This window comes from Pecten maximus, unplaced genomic scaffold (assembly GCF_902652985.1).
Source record: "Pecten maximus unplaced genomic scaffold, xPecMax1.1, whole genome shotgun sequence".
Lineage (NCBI taxonomy): Eukaryota > Metazoa > Mollusca > Bivalvia > Pectinida > Pectinidae > Pecten > Pecten maximus.
Genome location: NW_022982135.1, coordinates 254886 through 275701, shown reverse-complemented (window position 1 = coordinate 275701; position 20816 = coordinate 254886). Strand labels below are relative to the sequence as shown.

Below are 20816 nucleotides of genomic sequence, written 5' to 3'. Positions count from 1 at the left end.
ACATACTGTACCTCTCAAACAAGAGGCCCAATGGGCCTGTACGGCTCACCTGGCTCTACACCAACTTTGACGTTGATTGAGGTAATTTCTTCACATACTATGCTGATTACCTCTTTTTTCATATCAAAGAATTTTCTAGTCCTTCATTCCAGCATAATATTTGCCTGATGTCAGGCTTCAGAGACTCTTGGCTATCGCAAAATTATTGTGTACAGATTTAAGCTAATTTCACCCCTGTGACTATGAATGAAGGTCAAGGTCATTTATTTTAACAAATTTGGCAGCCCTACGACCCAGCATGCTACAGGCCCAATATCACTTCCCTGGGCTCTTTGTTATTGAGAAGAAGCTGTTTGAAGATTATAGCCTATTTGACCCATGTGACCTTGAATGAAGTTCCCATGTGACCTTGAATGAAGTTCAAGGTCATTTATTGGAACAAACATATGCATGGTAGCCCTTCACCCCAGCATGGTACAGGCCCAATATTAAGTCCCTGGGCCCCATGCTTATTGCCAAGAAGAAGTTGGAAGATTATAGCCTATTTCACCTCTGTGACCTTGAATTACGGTCAAAGACATTTATTTGAACAAACGTGGTAGCCCTTCACCCCAGTATGCTACCGGCCCAATATCAAGTCCCTGGGCATCTTGGTTATTGAAATGAAGTCGTTGGAAGATTATAGCCTATTTCACCTCTGTGACCTTGAATGAAGGTGAAGGTCATTTATTTGAACAATCTTGGTAGCCCTTCACCCGGCATGCTACAGGTCCAATATCAGGTCCCTGGGCCTCTTGCTTATTGAGAAGAAGTCGTTGGAAGATTATAGCCTTTTTGACCCATGTGACCTTGAATGAAAGTCAAGGTCATTTCTTTGCTACACGTGTAATATCAAGTCCCTGGGCCTCTTGGTTATTAGCAGAAGTTGTTTAAATGAAAAATTGACGCCGGACGGACGGACGCCACACCACGACATAAGCTCACTTGCCCTTCAGCCAGGTGAGCTAAAAATAAAACTACTCAGTAACAAAATTGCAGTGTTTATGTTTAATACTTTTTGCTTCAGTGGCTTCTTGACATAATAAGTAAAATATCCGAGTGCAAGATCTTTGCACACACCATTAAATGATCTTTATTGGTCAAATGAAAGATCCTGTTAAGCACTGTTATAATAATTGGTGCATGCGCAAGAAACACAAACCAGTCCAGTCAGGCCATCTCTTATCTGGTTTCTATTCTATGGAGATCATTTGACTACAATGCTTTGATATTATATTTAGATTCGCTATTAGTATTATTGATATTGGATAATTCTAAGTATGGATTTTACTGTGAGTGGATATGTATACTGACTATGTAATATTTTGTGATCTGGAACATGTCATTGAAAATTTGAAAGATGTGTTTAAAATGCATGACAGTATAATATAAGTCACTGCTTTGAATAATTTTTTGAATTTTATTAGCTCGTTTTTTTTCAAAGAAGATGTAGAGCTGGAATCATTTTTTAATTTCATTAGTTAATTTCTTCAAAGAAGATGGAAAGCTAATGTTGTCACCCAAGTTTCGGTTACGTTGGTTTTCAAATGTTAGTAGTTTTGGTGTTAGCTGTTTATCAATACATGTGAATGGCACATGACTAGTACAGTTGATCAATAAACGTCAATGTCATATGACTAGCACTGTTTATCAATGGATGTCACATGTCAAATTAATAGATTTTGTGACAAAAAGCTGCTTTTTGACATGCTTTAAACTTTATCGATTATGTGAAAACAATATTTTTTTGGTGCACGTCTAAGAGTTAAAAGGTGTCAAAACATTACTTTACAGATATTCTGCATATATAACGTTTTGGAGTTACATTATCCCTTCGAAGTCCCCAAAGCCAAATAAAATGGGCTTTGTTGTTGTCATTCACATTTTTTGAGTAACAGTATTGCATTTTTGCCAAATATGGTCATTGTGTAGCAAATACATTGGGTTTGTGTGGAGACCTCCTCCTACACTAAATAATCCATTTCTTTCAAACTTAGTATACAGATACCATGGCATAAGTTGTTTACTAGGCCCACTCTAGAACTTCGTTAAATTGGCCTGGGCATCATGTATCAATGTGGTTTGTTTGGTAATCTCTTCAAAGTTTTCAAACTTGGTATGTTTCATAACCATGACATAAAATTGTGTTTTCCTGAACTGCAGTTTGATTTGACAACATAACTAGAGATATGGACAGAGCTAGGATAAGCCCTTTGAGGAACTTATTTAATTCAGGCATTATGTGTTTTGTTCGGAGGTCTCTTCCCACCATCAATAACCATCTTTTTTTCAAACTGGGTATGCCATGTCATGAAGTTGCGTTTATTTCATTTGAATATATTTTACGAGTTATGGCCCATTGTTTGTTATATTTTGAATCAGTTAGAAAAAGCAAGAACCTTTCAGCTACAATTTCTTTTTGTGATGAGTATAAAGTTTACTTAATATTTATCAAACAATTGAAGAATAATTTGTAAATATTCATCATTTCCAATAATCTTAATGACAAGCAAAGTACGGGTGTATGTTGTTCCATTCTGTCTGGTACACATTATAGATCTATCAGAGTTACTTAATTTGATTGATAGCTAGGGTAGCGGTATCAACCTGGAGAAGGTTAATGGACTTGGAGGGTGCAGGACTTGCGCCCCTTGTATTAGGTGGCGAAACGGACTTGTGTGTTAACTGAAACGGAAGAAACTGGGCCTAAAATTGGCATCATTTTCAGAGAATGGACCTAAATGTTCTTCATGTTGCACAACTGTATTGTTTGTAAAATATTAGGGGTTTATTTGACCGAGAAGTACTCCAAATTAGTTTTTGCAATCATTCATGAATCACGGCCCAATTGCCGTCTGAGTTGGATATTAATCTTTTAATGTAAGACATAAATCAAAATATTGAAGACACTTGAATAAAATGTATATGATTCAATAATCAACACAAAGGTTGCTTATCATTCAACTTTTTAGAATCTTTATATTTATGCTATAACATAACGCTTTCACTTATTTATGTTTTATAATTCCAAAGTCCTCATTATGCAAATTAAATTCCACATGAACTTGATAACACAAAATAAGAAAAAAATGATTTAAGATATTATCAATGGTTAATTACATGTTACAAAATATGCAAGAAATTGTGAGTGCAGGGCACAGTAAAATGTGATGATTTCCATTCTTATGTGGTCTTCTATAGATCTATATCTTTAAAAAAAAAAAAAAAAAAAAAGTGACGCCATCACAAGTTAATATTATTGCTTTTCCCTGATGTAAGATTATGAACTATATATGATTGACTAATTAGATTCAATTTGTTGAATGAAATATTCGTTTGCTTTCCCTTGCTATCATAGTTTGTTTTATATAGATTTACTGGACAATAAGACATATTTCTTACTCCATCCTACTCTTTTAGCCACCTAATACATTCACAGTTATGGAAGTTATTTCTATATATTTTAAGATTAATTCCTCACACTTGGGAAGATGTAATCAACATGCCAGTGTAAATCTTTTGCACTTTGACCAGTGTATTGAAAGATTCCCTGAGGCCTGAACTGTCCAGGTAATAAAAGGGTGTCGCACCCTATCAGCAGGGGAGGGGGAAGGGAAGGCGGGAGGGGTTGAATAATAACCTATAGATCTCAATGTTTCACCTGCATGATATACACAGAATTTTAATTCCTAAGACTGTCTTTATGATAACATAAACTAGATGTTAAGCATCTTTGACTATAGGTTTAAGGTTTCAGTATCTATCATTTTGTATCGGATTAAAAACTAGCTACTGAGCTAGTTACACTTCATTTCCATTAAAACATATTCAATTGTGTAATTAATATATAAGCACTTCATTTCCATTAAAACATATTCAATTGTGTAATTAATATATAAGTACAAAAAAACACCTGGGTATGCTCGAGAATGCGGATGTAGACAGGGCAGGGGCCAGGGTATACCATTATATATACGGCATATGCATTGGCATCACTGGCGGGCACATCAAACTAATTTATAATTAGCATTCAAAACTTAGAATTACATGCTCATATCAGCTCAGACTTGTGGCGATTTCTTAATCGCTCATTAGAGTGAACATGATTTTCATATAGCACTCTATGTTATACATGTATGTTTACACTCCATACTGTGTAGCTACAAATTATCTATACAAAAACACATTCATTCACATGTACAGTTCAAATCAATTTGAAGTGGAATTTTGTTTTTAACTTATATTTTTTTGTAAGTACATTACATCAAATATTCTCCACAATAGTGTATGTACCATATACATAACTGTAACTGCATGATACATATGTATGTATATTTAATGTTAATTTATGTTAGTGTGATCTGAATGTAGCTATAACTTACTTAATTTTGAAATTGATGATATCAAATCATCAATTTCAAAATCAGAATGCCCAACTGGATGAACTGTACATGTAGCAGCATTGAAACATATCTTAGTTAGCAAAGATGCAAGAGGTTGTGGCTCTAAAAGCTAGAATTAGAGGCAATGTTTTTTTGTGCAAGATCTAGACCACATTTCATTTATTTTATCCTATTGGGTTTATTTGGTATGGCAACGTTATGACTAATCAGCTATATGCCTAATAAAAATAGAATGTCAAAAAATTACGGTAGATATAGGTCGGTTCTTATTTCTATTCTATTTTTCTGTACACTATAATCTAGATTTGAGATATAAAATTTGCATTTCTAAAAATTGACTTTTTTTTAAAATGAAATTCATGTGTATCAGGTGTTTTAATCTAGATTAAAATGTCAACTCATAAAATTATACAAATTAAAGTGTTGATATCCCATTTAATTAGGCATTTGTCACAACGAAATTATATCATTATTACGGGGTGTTATTCTATTCAGAAGGATATATATATATATATCTATGCTTGTCTGTAGGCAGTATGATTACACAATCAGAAATCATCAATGACAGCGAAGTACCGCTGTAAAATATCACCACTGACAGTACAGTATAGTACTGGTATCGATCTTTTCGAGTTCGAAATTCTGCTCAGGCCAATTAAAAACGGAAATGTTTTGTTGAATGAGAAAACAAGGTCTCCCCTGCCTAGTTCACTGTTGATAAATTCTAATAAAGGTATTATGTATTAGCCTTCTCTGGTGTGTTTTTGTTTTAATTTTGATCCAATTCCAAACAGGTAAGTCCGTACACGAAGTGTTGAAAAAAGCCTGCCACCTAATGGCGTGGGAAAAATCCCACGTTAACCGCATCGTTTGCATTTTCACAACAGCACACATCTCTGAAAATAGCTACCAATATCTAATTATCGCATTGCATAGTATTCTGATCAGGTAGATTCTATATTACAATCGCAAAAGAAAGTCTACGACGGTAAAGAAGATGCGATGAACATACGGGTCACAAGGCAAAACTGACACACAAACCAGCGACCTGGTCAAATGTCCGGATACATTTAAACTGTGATATTCCATTTAATAAAGCAAACACAATAATTAAAAGATATTTCTAATAAAAGCTACACACAAAGTGGCGTAAGTTTACACGCTTTTAGCGTTTAAATAAAATAATGAGTAAATAAATTAGGCCACTTATATTTTTTTCCGGATTTAATATCCGGGCCGATTCAGTATGTTGTAAAAACAAAACTCCATAGATCTAAAAATAGCGCGGACAAACTGGCACTAGTTCTATCGGTAATCTTTCGAAGTCCATATTTACACGTCAATCTTTCCCCATCACTTCAATACTTTTACCTTCTACGTCGAATATATGAATCCAAGGTAACTTGGCGTATTACCGGCAATTTGCAGTGTTGTGTATTTATTACACAATCGGAACCGAAGTGAAGTTACTATGTAGGTCAACCCTACGATAACATATATATCCAGTATGGCAGGTTAGCTTTTAGCTTCGAAAGTAAACATCAAACACACAAAAACATACTTAGACAATAAAATAAGAAAGAAATGATGTTATAATAATATGATTATGACTAATTTATAGGAACCACATTAACTACAGTAATTATTTCAGCAGAAGCAAACATTGTGTATTGTAATATTGTTCAGAGAGCCCGGTAGAGGGCAGTACCTGTCTTTTTACCACTGCCATTTCCGCTTTTCGTACCGATCCCTATGACTCAGGGTTACCCCTGTGTCAAAAACTGGAGTGTACTCTAAATAAACCGTGAAGTGGTTAATGAAGAGAGTACACTCCAGTTTTTTATGTTATGACTACATGTATAACAGATAAATAATTAATGTTAATTCTTATAATTTAATTTTGTCTTATACACACCAAGATATTTCACTTTCTTTGGCGAACTCTTTTCTGTGATAAATTATTACGCAACGTCATCAGCCAATCAAAAATGACGTTACATTTCGCAACGTTAAAAATTTTGTTATGGAGGTATAACAAAATTATTTCAGCCAATGAAAATGCGTGTTTCATACAAAATGAAATTATTAGTGAATAATATGAATGAAGGCAAAGCCTTAGAAGAGTGCAGCTATAATCACCTGACTCATCGTTAATCAAGAAGGAAACACAGGGACATGAGAATAACAGTCTAAGAACATGTACCATATTTTCTTTTATTTATTTATTTTTTTTTTTTTGGTGGGGGGGGGGGGGGGGGGGTGTTGATTTAACATTAACACTTTCGTCACTGAATAAATTGCATGATGGGTATTGTGGCCCTAAGAAAATATGCACGTGGCTTTTCCTGGCCTGAATTAATTTACGATTATTGACGTTCAATTTGACATTTATTTTTAAAAGCACGTTTTTGAGAGAAATGCATTGCATAATTGATGATACAGACGCACATAAGTAAACAGGATTATCGAGAATATCTTATAGATTTAATACGCGTGAAAAATACAGTCGAAAACAACAAATTGGCTTGTGACTTGCCTACCTTGCGTATAATTCTAGCGGAGAACACGATTCCAAATTTGGGAATGTGTACTTTCGTTTTGCAGCGCGATCAAAACGTACATTCGTCATGGAAACAAGTATCATATTATACTTTTAAAAACGAGATTTACAAATCTAACTAGTGGATATTGTTTTTGGAAACCGCTCTGTACAGTCAGCGGTAGCATGCAGTACCAACAGCAAATTCTCGATTTTGGTTGTTAGCCGCCATTTTGACGACGCGGTTCCAACATCAAGAAGGATAACTCTCACCGCAACGAAAACTTAGGAAGCAAAATACAGTTTGAATGAGCTCTTCTAACATTTAATATAAACGAGGGGAAAAGAAAATGAAAACAATACAATGAACAACACAGTGAATTAAGTGTTAAACGCGTGCATCAAGGGTGGGTAGTCACTTGCAAGCATGAAAGGGCAGCCTTTTTCTTTGTTTATTTTTGTGTTTTTTTTCCATTTTTTTTTTAACAAGTTGTGTTTTCAAATACATGATTTTTTTTTTTATATTTTGATGCAATATTACAAAAAACGCATTTTCGTAAGGCTTTTTTTCTTTTGGTTTTTTTTTTCTTCAATTTTTCTTCCTTTCTTTTAATTTGTTTTTCTTGTTTTCATTATTTTTTAATTTTCATAATGAGGTACACTGTAAATGATATTCATTGCTTGCAACTTAGTAGTTCAAGCAAATTAATTCTGCCAGAAAAATGAAATGTTCAGCAAAAAGATTGACTGATTTATCCTGCTGTCTCTTTGTGCAACACATGTAACAAACATGATACCATGACCGAGATGCAAACTTGTCCCAGGTAGGGTCAGACAATCCTTTCTTGAGGTGAATTTATCAACCAGTCCCCATATGATGCTTTATGTAAACTGCAGGAATGACAACTATTGCTTGCCCTGTCCAGGAAGGTTGTTGGTACATTGAAGGAACACCTGATAAGAGTTCAGCTTTTATGATTAATTAAATACTGCAGGTTTTGATCTGCCTTGTTTACACCACCAATATGGGAAATGTAGTCTGTTATTAGTTCTGGGCAAGATATATTTCCCTGGCAAACTTGTCATCTTCTTGTTTAATAATCTGTGAGTCTGTTTATACCTCTGTGGCAGGTTCGATATGAAAAGTAGAGAGTGCAGTGACACATTTTTTTGTCTTTCCATACAACAGATACCAGTAGGCCTTTTTTGTACAATATCATCTGGTCTTTTCTGTATGATATCCCTTGGTAGATCATGGCAGTTGGACCTTGATTACTATAGACCTTATATATATATAATTACTGTACAACAGTCATAGGTGTTCTCATTCAAAGTGATGTTAAATATAAGAGTCATCCTGGTATACATGTCCCCAGCCGTGACCCTGAATACCAGTCCCCTGTAAACATTTCTTCACAACACTGGCTAGAGTTCCTTCTGCATGATGGCATCTTCCTCCAGTTAATTTATTATGAACACACCAGAAAATGTCATTATAATATAGGGATTTATTTGTTATGAGTGGATACATTTTGAGTGTTAATAAATTTTATCTTTGCACTATAATTGTGATTGGGACAGCATTACATATGCACCTTTATGGATGTTGTATGAAGTTTGAGATACATGTATTCACAATGAGTACAACTCAGTATGAATGTAATAAAAAATGGGTATTAAAAAATTTCAAGTACATGTAGCAGAGACCTATATCATAATCAGCTGATAATATTGTATCTGATGAAGTAGTCAATTCATTACCATAAAGTTTTACTGACAGCCTGGTTCATGACCACACTCAATGCCATACAAAGACACAGGAAAGCTTTCATTTAACAACACTAACAGCCTTTCAATGCGGCCCTTCCGAGGTTGCTTGCAATTTTGTTTTATTCCGGATTTGTCACTTGTGTCAATTTCGAATTTGCAGTGTTGAGCATATAATTCCGATCTCCTCTATCAGTGTATCAATTAATTCCTGATCTAAAAACAATGCCAGATAATCCACTGACTCCTTGTCTTAAGTCAAAGACCTTGTGTTTCCCCTTGATGTAAAAATATGTCGTCGCCTTCTCTCAAAATAATCGAAGCCGTAGACATTTGTCAGATTTTGACAGCACGCAAAATAACTACATGACAACAAAGATCGCTACTTTATTGGTAGATATAATACGTTTCCATGATTGTAACGAGAATGTAAAAAACGATATGAATTACAAGTTCAAAATCTTTTAAAAAATCACGCAATTAAATATAAACCAAATCGTGAATTCGTATCAATCGACGTACTCACATGTGTGTGTTTATAGAGCCATCTTGGATAAGATATGGTCATGTGATCATGATCTGTGTTACTAAAATTAGAATACTCGGTCTTCTGTTTGTGTTAAAAATCCGAATTATTAGCTCGTTTTCCCGATAAAGTATCAACAGAAATACAATGAAACATACATATAAAACCATGCAAGTAGTTTTGGAACGATGTCTTTGATAGATGGTGGAGATTTGATCATAAAAGCTAGCGAGTTGGCAGACACTGCCGCGCCGCTTACGTGATGCACCAGTGGTTCATTCAATTAATCAAACGTATCGTTGTTTCTGTGTTTTTAATTCACGAATATGTGAACCATTTGTACAAAACGTCAATTTAAATACATATTGCAAACTGTCCTGAACATTCCCAGCTTTATTACACAGGACAAAAAACTAGATTCGTTATATATTTTTTCGGGAATCAGTTGTTTACTCGCTCCCGTCCGACCGGAAGTTCTCGAGAGCAGAAGTTTAAAACAAGTTGGACGTTATACGTAAATTTAGACATCTAAAGTTGTGTTACGTATTGTTAATTTCATTATTTATTGCCAAACATTATCTCAGTCAAGTAAGAATCAGTCATGATTATTTAAATCGCTGTATCATCACTTCAAAAAAATGCAGAAAAAAATCTACTTCCGTGATGCATTAATGCATCATTCGGCCCCGGCACGGTGATGCATTAATGCATCATTCGGCCCCGGCCCGGTGATGCATTAATGCATCATCAGGGCTTAAAGGGTTAAAAAATGACACAACGCGTCTGCAAAATATGCTACAAACTAAAACAAGGCAAATATTAAGTCCTAATCCAATACAATGTCATATAGACTGTTAATTATACATCCATCCCCCATTAAAAAAATAACATGTAAACACCTTTTAAAATTAACGATGTATTACATCAATTCGTATATCACCTGAAATTCTTATTGTTTGTCCCGATGTGACTGTCATTGTCTTAAGTTTCCAAATTCCAAATGATCGTACATGTCATATCCCGTCCGTGATGACATGTGCATTGAATAATGGCATCACTATTCTACTGCCACATTTCATATGCTACTAACAACGTAAAAGGGTAGACGATACAACAAGATTTTCCTATATAACGGGAAAGAGAATATATGGTCTCCACAGGGGATCGAACCTGCGACCCTCTGCTTACTGGTCCGACGCTCTATCGGCTGAGCTAAAGGGAAATCCCCCACTAGAAATCGCTATGTACACAATTTAAAACTAAAAATTGCCTCACTACTCACTTTTCAAACGTGTTCAACCCGAACGCACATTAACCCAGTTTTTATCCCCAACGAAGCCTCTCATTTCTATATAGCTTGCACTTGGAGTGGTTAACCGATGTAACAGAACAGCAAGTAATGTGCCTCCACCGTCATCGAACCGCGACCCCCGGCTTTACTGCACAGCTGCTTTACCGACTGAGCTAAAGGGGACTAACGCGATGCTAGAAGGCAATCGTATCACTATAAACTATACTTACAATCAAAACTAGCGACGTTTATCTATATCTTTCATTTTATGCACGTGTAGGGGTTTGGTATTTTTGTTTTTATTGAAGCAAGGGCATATATTAGCATATCAAAGTAAATGGTTGTAGCAACAAGAAGCAAAATCACTCGCTTTAACTATTATTTAAGATATATTATAAACATGAATGTTTTTATTTAAATCTGAAGGTGAGTGGGCTTCATTTTCCACATAAAGAACCAAATTACAAAGCCTGTTTTCTCCTGTGAATGTTTGGTATCAGGGCTTTTTCTGGGGGCTTTTTGGGGCCGTTAATGGGCCCCATTCCCAATTGAAATTATTACATATTTTAGACAAATTCCCAAAATTTGCAGTTCACTCCTGAAAAAAACTTTCTCAATTCAACAATTTTCTTCCCAAAATGAGACAAAAAGGCCCTTTCCCAAACGAGTGAGAAAAAGCCGTGGGTATACTTAATGTACTTATACCATGAGAACTATAATGTGGAAGTTTGTAATTGAACATCACATAGATTTTGGAAAGTTAGACTAATACAAACAGAATGGAAACTCCTCATTCACGTAAATGCTTTGATACACACTGTACATTGTACAATGATAACTTATCCTTTCCTTTTTACAATGCCTTGTTAATCGTAATATCCAGCAATTCAAGTTCAAGGTGTAAAGACATCGACACAGTAAAATATTTTTAAAATTATGAACTGTATTTTATTACATATGTATTTGAATACAAGTTTTGATAAGGTTTTATGACAAAAATTTGCAGCAACTACTGCAGTTAATACAGTCTATACACACTAAGAAAATACAGAAGATATTGAATTGGTTCCCTTAAATTATCACATATTTCAGACATATGGAAGACGAAAAAACTCTTAAAATATATGCGCTGAGAAAGCGCAGGAATCCTTGGCATAATCTTTGATGTTGAATTCTTATGACGTCACGCTTAACGACAGCACCATTCTGAATGGGATGTTCAACTCAGTAATATTTCAGGGTTTTCGGTTGTAACCTGGAAAGTTGAGCTTATAATGTTGTTATCCAATGATAATACAATTGAAAACTGTTCTATATCATGCACATATGCAGCAAAATAAACCCTTATTCTACTCTCGCATCCAATATTTGATCAGCACCGAACGTGGGAAGGTCCCGATTTAGGTAACCAACGATATCATGATCTCAAGTCAATCAAATTCGCAAAATACATTTACCTCGTCAGACAATAGGAAAATTGAAATGGTAACTTTTAAGTGATTTGAACTATCTTTCAGTTACTTGTTTCGACAAGAGAGAAAAAATCATTTAGATCTCGTCGTGTAGGGAACGAGATTTCAAACATGGCCGCCTCTACTGGAGGTGCGAGACTTTTCCCGCGGGACACGATTTCAAAGTTGAAGGATATAGAATTTATTGGAAATATAGCTTATACATGTGTTGTCTTAAAGAGAGCTTCGCTCTCGCGCCCTTTGGGCGCGATGAGCTGCGCTCTTATTAGTATGTCTAACTTTTTTATTCTGAAAGTTTTTAGAAGAAATAATTACATGGACACATTTGGAGGTCACTTATTTAGTAGTAATCAGGTAATTATAGTGGTCAAGTGGTCAAGTGGTCAAGGGTCCCCTGGAGGTACAGTGATGTGGAAATCTAGAGTATCAAAGAGATTGGTTTGGTTTGGTTTATTTTGTTTAACGTCCTATTAACAGCTAAGGTCATTTACGGACGGCCTCCCGTGCATGCGACATGCATGCATGTGGTGAGTGCGTATGTGTGTTTTGGGAAGCTGCGGTATGATCAAAGAGAGTAAAACATGTACACTGTACTGACACCAAGCAATGTGACTGAGTTTGAATGTTAAGTAGAACGACCCAGAAGTATAAGTGTGGTCTGAGGCCATGTAGAGTACATATGGTGTGTAGTTTGTCAGTCCTGTAAACATAATTAGTTACTTTGGAGTGATATTACACATTAGGTTCACAAGGCGGTAAAGTACAATACATTGTTACAACGAGGCTAACACCATATCAGATAATTACCTTACGTTAAATTAACACTTGGTCTTTGACTTGATGCTTCTAAATGTTATGACATTCTTGGGAAAGATTCACTGTTCCGATGACAAGCTCGATTGGCTTGTCTGTGCCACCTCGGCTGTTTTCTCTGTTAGAAAAACCCATTACGTCATCGGAATTTCCATCTTTTTACTTCCTCTTTTGTTTTTCGTAAAATTACGATTGATTTCTCAGTAATTCCTTTTAATCACAGCATTGTCTTGACCATTGCCAGGTTGTATGACAAAAACTGTTTGAGGAGACAATTCTGTTAACCAGGACCAAATACAATTAAATGTAAAACAAACACTTAAAACGATGTAATCATACAAAGTGTACCGCCCCCTCACTCACTCAGTCACTGGTCTCGGAATATATCATTATATGGACAGACATTATAAACTAGCCGTGTACTTTTATAACATCATTACAACAAGGATAACGACATAAAATAATTACCCGGTGTTATATCAACTTCACCTTTAACTTCACCCTTCTCAAACTTTTGCAATTCTCAAGTAAAGACTGGTTCCATTGCGCTGTCTCCACCTTCGATGAGTAGGGTGATCATCGGGATTTCCACTTTTTATTACTTCCGCTTTCGTTTCTATCACAATTACCATTAATTTCGCGATGTTTCTTTCAAGTCACATCGATGTCTTGATTATTATCTGATTGTGAAACAAAAACATAACTTGACAGTTAATGAGACAATTCTGTCGCAAACGATCATAGCCTACTTCTCAGCAGACGACAACTCCGAACTCCGGGCTGGACTATTTACAGGATTCGGCATAGCAGGATCGGGCAGAAATGGACAGGAACTCGTAGTGCAGGATAGGTCTGAAATGAACAGGATCGAATCGGGCAGGATCGGGAAAGAATCGGGCCCTTTTAAAATTGTTTATTATTTGTTTTTATTGTAACTTGTATTCTTTAAAATATTACAACATAACTCAGTGGCGAAGGAAGTCGTCAATAAGTGTGTGTGTGTGTGTGTGTGTGTGTGATGGTGGGGGGGGGGGGGATATATTTTTTAACTTAAATTTTATACACTAAACAAATCGTCCGCAAAATCAGCCAATACTTATCATTTCAACATCCCCATGATATTTTATGTAGTACAAAATAAGTTAGTTACGCAAATCAGGATATATTATTTAAAGTAAAACATGAATTACCAGGCCTGGATCCAGAATATTCCTTTTAACAGCCAGGGTCATATAGTGGCAAATTTGCACAAATATGCAACACTGTACAGTTTGTCATCATTCTGTTAACTTATTTTGTAATGAAAATATAATATAAAGATGAATTTTGAAAGAAAAGAAAACTAATGTTAGAATAAGTAGCCTCTTAATGTCCCGGTTAGCTCAGTTGGTTGAGTCGAAGTGTTCCACCGTGGAGGCCGGGTTTCAATTCCCGGCAGCTTCTTTTTTATATATGTATACAATTATAATTTGTTCTATCCAGGAACTGTGAATCTGTGTCTGAAGTTAACATTTTTTATGAATTAATGTCCACCCCACCTGAGGTGTTATGCAATGTAATACACATGTCAAAGTAGTCCACACAGGTGTCCAAACACCCACCCCAGGCTATGGTTCCGCTAGAGTAGTCACAAGTCCGGTACATGTACATCTGTACACTAATTTTTTTTACCTGTATATCACCGAGGTTATCTGCTGGTGTAACCTAGACACTGTTTAGTTTTAGTTGTCATGGTGATTAAATATTTCTGTAGACTTGCCATATATTAAGCAAATCATTTTTGACGCTGCACGACAAGACATGTTCGCAATATTGGAGAATTCCTCAAAATGTAATTTGTATAGACTTGTAGTAGATGATATATCATGATCACTACAACATTATTTAAGTAAATATATAACAAAACGCAATAGAATTGCTTTTGTTGTGAAATCGAGTGGTGTAATATGGCACGATTGAGTGATCGTATCTGCATGACGATATTGTCAGACAGAACAGAAACGACAGGAATCAACGTCTGTATTGCTCTGAGGTCTAACCGATATAACTGAGGGCTAAAACATAGGTAATATAAAGTTACGAGGCCTTCCGGAGGATAACTACCCGGAATCCTTGGAACCGTACGTAAATACAATGCTGTTTCACAACATTCCTCCCCGTTTACTAAGAGTGCGATACGTTATAAAAGACAAAAGGTCAAAATGAATTCTATACAATAAAACTTGCACTCTGAGGAGGCTACTGAGAGGTGACCATAGCAGATGATAACATTGTGTCGTTTTTAAAGTGTATATAAAAACTATGATTCATCATAGCTAAACTCTTAAAAAAATCAAAGTACTGAAAGTACTGAGGGAGGCGTTAATCAGATGAAAAGGTGATATTTGAAACAAAGCAAAGAAGAATGATTAAACTGATATCAACATGATTGTCGATAGATACATGCAAGAGTGAGGTTTTAAGTACTTAAACGTTTCTTCTCAAGAGTTTAAAGCCAATTAGATGAGATGGTTTTCAATCCTGATGGACACACAGTGTAATGGTTTAACTGTCTTGATGTACACAATGGTTTTAACCATATTGAAGTTTCAAACAAACTTCTACTAAAGTATTTAAACATATCCACTTAAATCTTTAAAGTCAACACTTTTAGTTAGGTTGTTGTCTAGCATTTCTACTTAATGTTTAAACAAGCTTCCACTTAAATAGTTAAACATTTCTACATAAGTGTTTCAAACAAATTTCTGTTTTAGTAGTTAACATTCATACTTAGGTGTTTAAGCCGTCCTGATGAACATAATGCTTTTAACCATCCTGATGACAGTCTTAACTATCCAATTAAGTTTCAAACTTCCACTTGTCCAGTTCACACAGACTAGTACTATTGAATTGCATTATCAAAGACTATTATACTGATCTACAAACAACTGTCAATTATACGGTTGTGTATTATAATAGTATTGGTATTCACATGGTTCTATTAATATTGTTTAACATGATAGGTTATTTTTCAATAAACATTTACAATGTATTTTTACATTTAAGAATTAATCTGTGCACCTAAGTATACATGTAATTCAATTAGAAACAGAAATAACAAGAACACATATAATTGTTGATATGTTGAATACATGACAGCACCTAGTCATAGTTACAACTTTTGAGTATGAATTAAATGAACAATGGAAATACCAAACACAAACAATGTTCTTTCAACGAAAAAATAGAGCTATACAATTATAATTATGATGATTTAATTATATTGTGTTTTCTGTATTATGAGCCGCCTGTCAAAGGATCATATTTTGTTAATCCTGTACATACTGTATTATAATAACATTGTCAGCATAAATGTGTGTGTATATATATATATATATATATGTTTCATCTCTACAATGTAAGAAGTTTTACAGTTTTGAACAATACCTTTGACAGACACATTGTACGCTGAATGTCTGCATACGTTACAGGAGTTAGCTTCGGACATAAATTCAAATGTTCTAAAACGTTTTCGTGAGTTGGCTAAAACATGTTTGTCCATTTATTAGCCCACCATCATCAGATTATTTATCTAACAATCATTTTTTTGTGACGTTGGTCCTCCCCTGCCCCCTGTGATAAATATTGTAAACAGAGCACATGCTTAATTAAATTTAAATCACTGCCTCCGCTAGGGATCGAAGCCGGGGGCTCTGGCTAACTAGTCTTACACTCAACCAATTTAGCTAAAGAGAAGATCTCTCTAGCTGAGCGGTATATTTATTTATTCATTCATTCATTCATTTACTTTTAGCATCTGTACACCACCTAAGATGTTTCCTAATTAGTCATAATAGGCCCTTGGTGAATTACGTATCGGCCAAGGGGGATCATTTTTACAACATTACAATATTTTTTTTGTTTATACCTACTATATTTGTTTAATTGTTCCATATTCTATGTCTATATTAGTGGTGTTCCGATTAATCGAGTTCGTCGAGTATCACTTGTTTGAGAAGTTTGATCAATTAATCAAGAAATCTGTAATCGAGTTTCGTCGGAAGTGCCCTACATCAGGTTTTATGAAAATATATTAGCCGGATTTCAGATAAACATACGCAAATTCAGCTTGACAATGTCTACAACACAGTCGCTTGCGGGAAATGGTTATGCTTGTATCATACAAAATCAAGCGTCACATTAACTTGTACAGTGTAGTAAAAATACAGGGAATGCAAACGTACCGATGACCAAGATTTCTTTTGTGAGAACATAAGGGTCTAGCTATGTAAGCAACGTTAACGTATAGGATCTTTCTTCCCGGTAAACGCACATGGTCTGTTTTATGGAAACATTTTGTTTTTTAATGAAAACAAGAAGCAGAAGGTCCGTTGAGTATACTGATACTTTAAATACGACGAAAACTATTTGTAAAATGTGCAGAAAGTCGTATTCCTTCAATGGTAAGTCACAGTTCTACTTTTGTTTTCAAAGTATATTAGACTTTTGATAACGGATGGATTAAAGCATTTTACGGCCCATGCAAAAAAATTCAATTAGCTAAATACTCCAATAAACAATCCTTTTGTTGTTTTTTTACGTGTTGAATAAAGTTATTAAAAAAAAACAATTTTGGTTCATCTTTATCCATGTAATGAACAAATGAACACACAGGAAGATAGTATACATGTAGGTATAAAAATAGTATACATAGGTATAAGAGTTTATCAGTTACTGAAATTGTTGTTGAAAGCATTTCACAAAATATCGAGACATAAATTTATACAAAAAATACATTTGGAAATTAATCGATTATAATCGATCATCAATTGGTTACACACAAGTGATGATCGATCACAAAAAATCAACCGATTCCCAACACTAGTCTATATGTGATCGTATGTAATTTACATGTGTCGTGATAAAGGGGCAGATTGCCTCGAAAATTCGATAATTTACTTGTCTGTACTGTCGTTATTACTACTTGACATATGTCTATTTCTAGTAATACGCATCCAACATTTGTTTGTTAGGATCCAGTACCTATATTGGTTTATACCGTCGTTATTACTTACTAGACCCTATATATATATATATATACTTCAAAAAGTAGTATATGGTATGCAATTGGTAAACATTTTGATTATCTGAAATTATTTTTCATTTTATCAATTAGCCCAATTTTACTCTGGCCCTAGGCCTGTCACCACCGGAATCGGAACGCAATGGACCGAAAGGACCACATATGCTTTATTGTGTTTTTCTTCTTACACAGGGCTCCGATAAACCACTCGTCCACTCGTCTTGCCCGGGTCAAAACAGTCAAGTGCCGAGTGAACTGTTGGGTCAGACTCGTCCTAGTGCCGAGCAAAAGTTTTTACCACACAGTAATAACACTGTGTCGAATTGTTACTAATCCAAAGACATTTTTTTAAAAAGATTTTAATATCATAATATGTCGATAAGATGAACCATACATATACCTTAGGCTAACGTGACATGTGTTTACAAATGACTTCACTAGTACGGGCCGGGTCGTTCAAACGCTTGTAATTTACTAAAGCATGCGTCTGATAATAAAGCAGCAAAGAGATGCTGTTAACAAACCAGTGCGCATGCGGGCGTTTCTTCACAACTTCCTTTACAACAACGAGCGAGCGGCTCGTTGATTTCTTTTTCAAAACAATCACTGACGAACGTTAAATGACGGTAATGAGGAAGTCCGACAAACTAGAGATCGAAATGACACAAGTGTTTGGTTTAGTTTGGTTTGATTCATTTAACATATGGACTGCCTCCTGTGCATGCGATATGCATGATTGTGTGTGGCGAGTGCGTATGTGTTTCTTGAGGTTTCAGCGTATTCCTGTTTAGTTTCTTTACGACTTAAGTGAGGGTGAAAGGTGAAGGGTAATTCCATAAAGAATAGATGACGAAATACGACATTTAAGATATCATGAACTGTACTCCTATAATATAAGAGGCTGCTGGTCGGCCCTTTTTCTATCGGAAATGATTTTGCCGACTGCGCTGTGTACATGTAAAACCTATAACATTGTTGGAGTATCACGAACTGTTAATATTGTTCAGAGTGCCCCAATCTTGCAGATACTTAGTTGACACTTTTTATAGGCACTGGTTCTATGAGATTAAAAACTTACAAAAGATAATTTTATGATGTTTTCTTTCTTCTATAACTAAATATATTAAGACATGATAAGATGTACACAAGGACATAAAATATAAAAGTCTTAACTTAAAACAAGATGAAATCACAAGTTAGCTATTTGGTGCCGAGTGGATTTCAAATAGTGCCGAGTGCTTGTACTATTGTTACTAGGCACAGTGCCTAGTTGTTCTAAAATTTCTATCTGAGCCCTGTTACATAGTTCAAAGCAAGAAATACGGACGAAATAAAACACCTAGATGGGACTAAATGGGTGTTCTTGGGTAAATGAATATATGATTTATCCATATGTAAGGTAGGTGTAATGTCACATCTGATTTTATTGTATTTGCACCAAATTCTTCGCGACACTAAACGGTGTCGGGTATAATTCCACGTTTTCATATACCTGGTAGTAGTGCGCTCCGGCCCTACACCAGTCATGGTGACAGGGCCAGAGAAAACTCGGGCTATTTATCAATATAACACAGAAGTTTTACAGCTTTGTGTACATTACATAAAATAATTTGAAAAGGTTACATTTATAGCTGAAGATTAAGACAAGCTGGTTAAATCATCAGTTGTAAAAATTGTCATGAAATGCCTTTCCAGTTGGGGTACTCCCTAATGATGGACCATTTTTATATGAAAATATTCCAATTGTAATTAGTTATGAGAACTGAATGTAGATGTCTATGATATCAGTCTTAATTATTGATACTATAACTAACTGCAGTTAGTATTATTCCAAAAATTCTTTCTTGAAAAATTGTCGGAAAACAACGAAAATTTCACGGTAACTGGTCGCGACCCAGTAAACATCGCGAATGTCAGAATGACCACTACGACTAACAGATACGATAGTTTTGTTAGCTTTATAAGATAAATGATCGGATTTCAGCATACTATCACTGACTCATGATGCATGTTTTTTTATGAAATACTAGCTGCGATAACGTAGATCTGGACGACAATATGTCTGTCTCGGAGCAGTGTAGGAAGGGTATGACTTCGTTCTGATGATGCAGTCTGATCAGGCTCTGAATCACTAACGTTAATCGTAAACAAAGTTTAGTCCTAAGTAATTAAAGAAAAAATAAGGTAAGCATGTGAACAAACAGATTAACAACTTGTATGCAACTTGCCTTTAATTCGTGTTGATAAATACTCTAGCTATATATATAGTGACAAACATCACACTACAGAGTTTCGGATGAAGCCCGTATCCAAAAGGCGCTCCCATTTTGACCGATTGATCATGTGATCAGACGTGAACAGACGGATCACATGATCATTGATTTAATTACATATTTTGATACAAAAATATGAAATATGACATCTAAAGAGACAATTAAATCTTTAGTTATTGTTTTCTGATTTCGACTTTTCAACACACACAACAAAAATGAGACATGGATACGAAACTACAAGTAAAGCTAGGATAGATGTTTACATAGAAAATAGCGGTAAAGTTGCGACATCATTTTAGTAAGTGATTGAAACAACTGAACAAAATAACTGTTTTGTCGAATTTTTAAGTCATATTTTAATGGGTTTTTTTCTTGCAAATACCGGTATTTTGTTAAACGAATGTCGGTACGGTTCTTGTACCGAGTATACCGGTTGCCAACCCTTCTCGCACTTGGAACTCTGCGAAGAATTTTTGATAACATGCTACCACCAGACGTCTCAAATATATACATTTTTCTTGTCTAGCACTTTATTTGAAGTCTTGAAATTTTTCATAAATGCATATATAGTTTAACTACATCATATATGAACCAAAAGAAACTGCAAAAAAAAAAACCCAACTGTGAATGG

General features: G+C 35.1%; 2 protein-coding genes across 3 annotated transcripts in view; both read right to left on the bottom strand.

Moving 5' to 3' along the window:
- Positions 1-13862, bottom strand: part of LOC117320373 — a 359054-nt gene extending 345192 nt beyond the window's left edge. Inside the window, exon 1 of the mRNA XM_033874980.1 lies at positions 13319-13862. The gene's annotated coding sequence lies outside the window, so the exon portion shown is untranslated. The remainder of the gene's footprint in view (positions 1-13318) is intronic.
- LOC117320372 overlaps positions 1-20816 on the bottom strand; it is a 129063-nt gene that overhangs the window by 95077 nt on the left and 13170 nt on the right. The gene's annotated exons all lie outside the window — the stretch shown is intronic.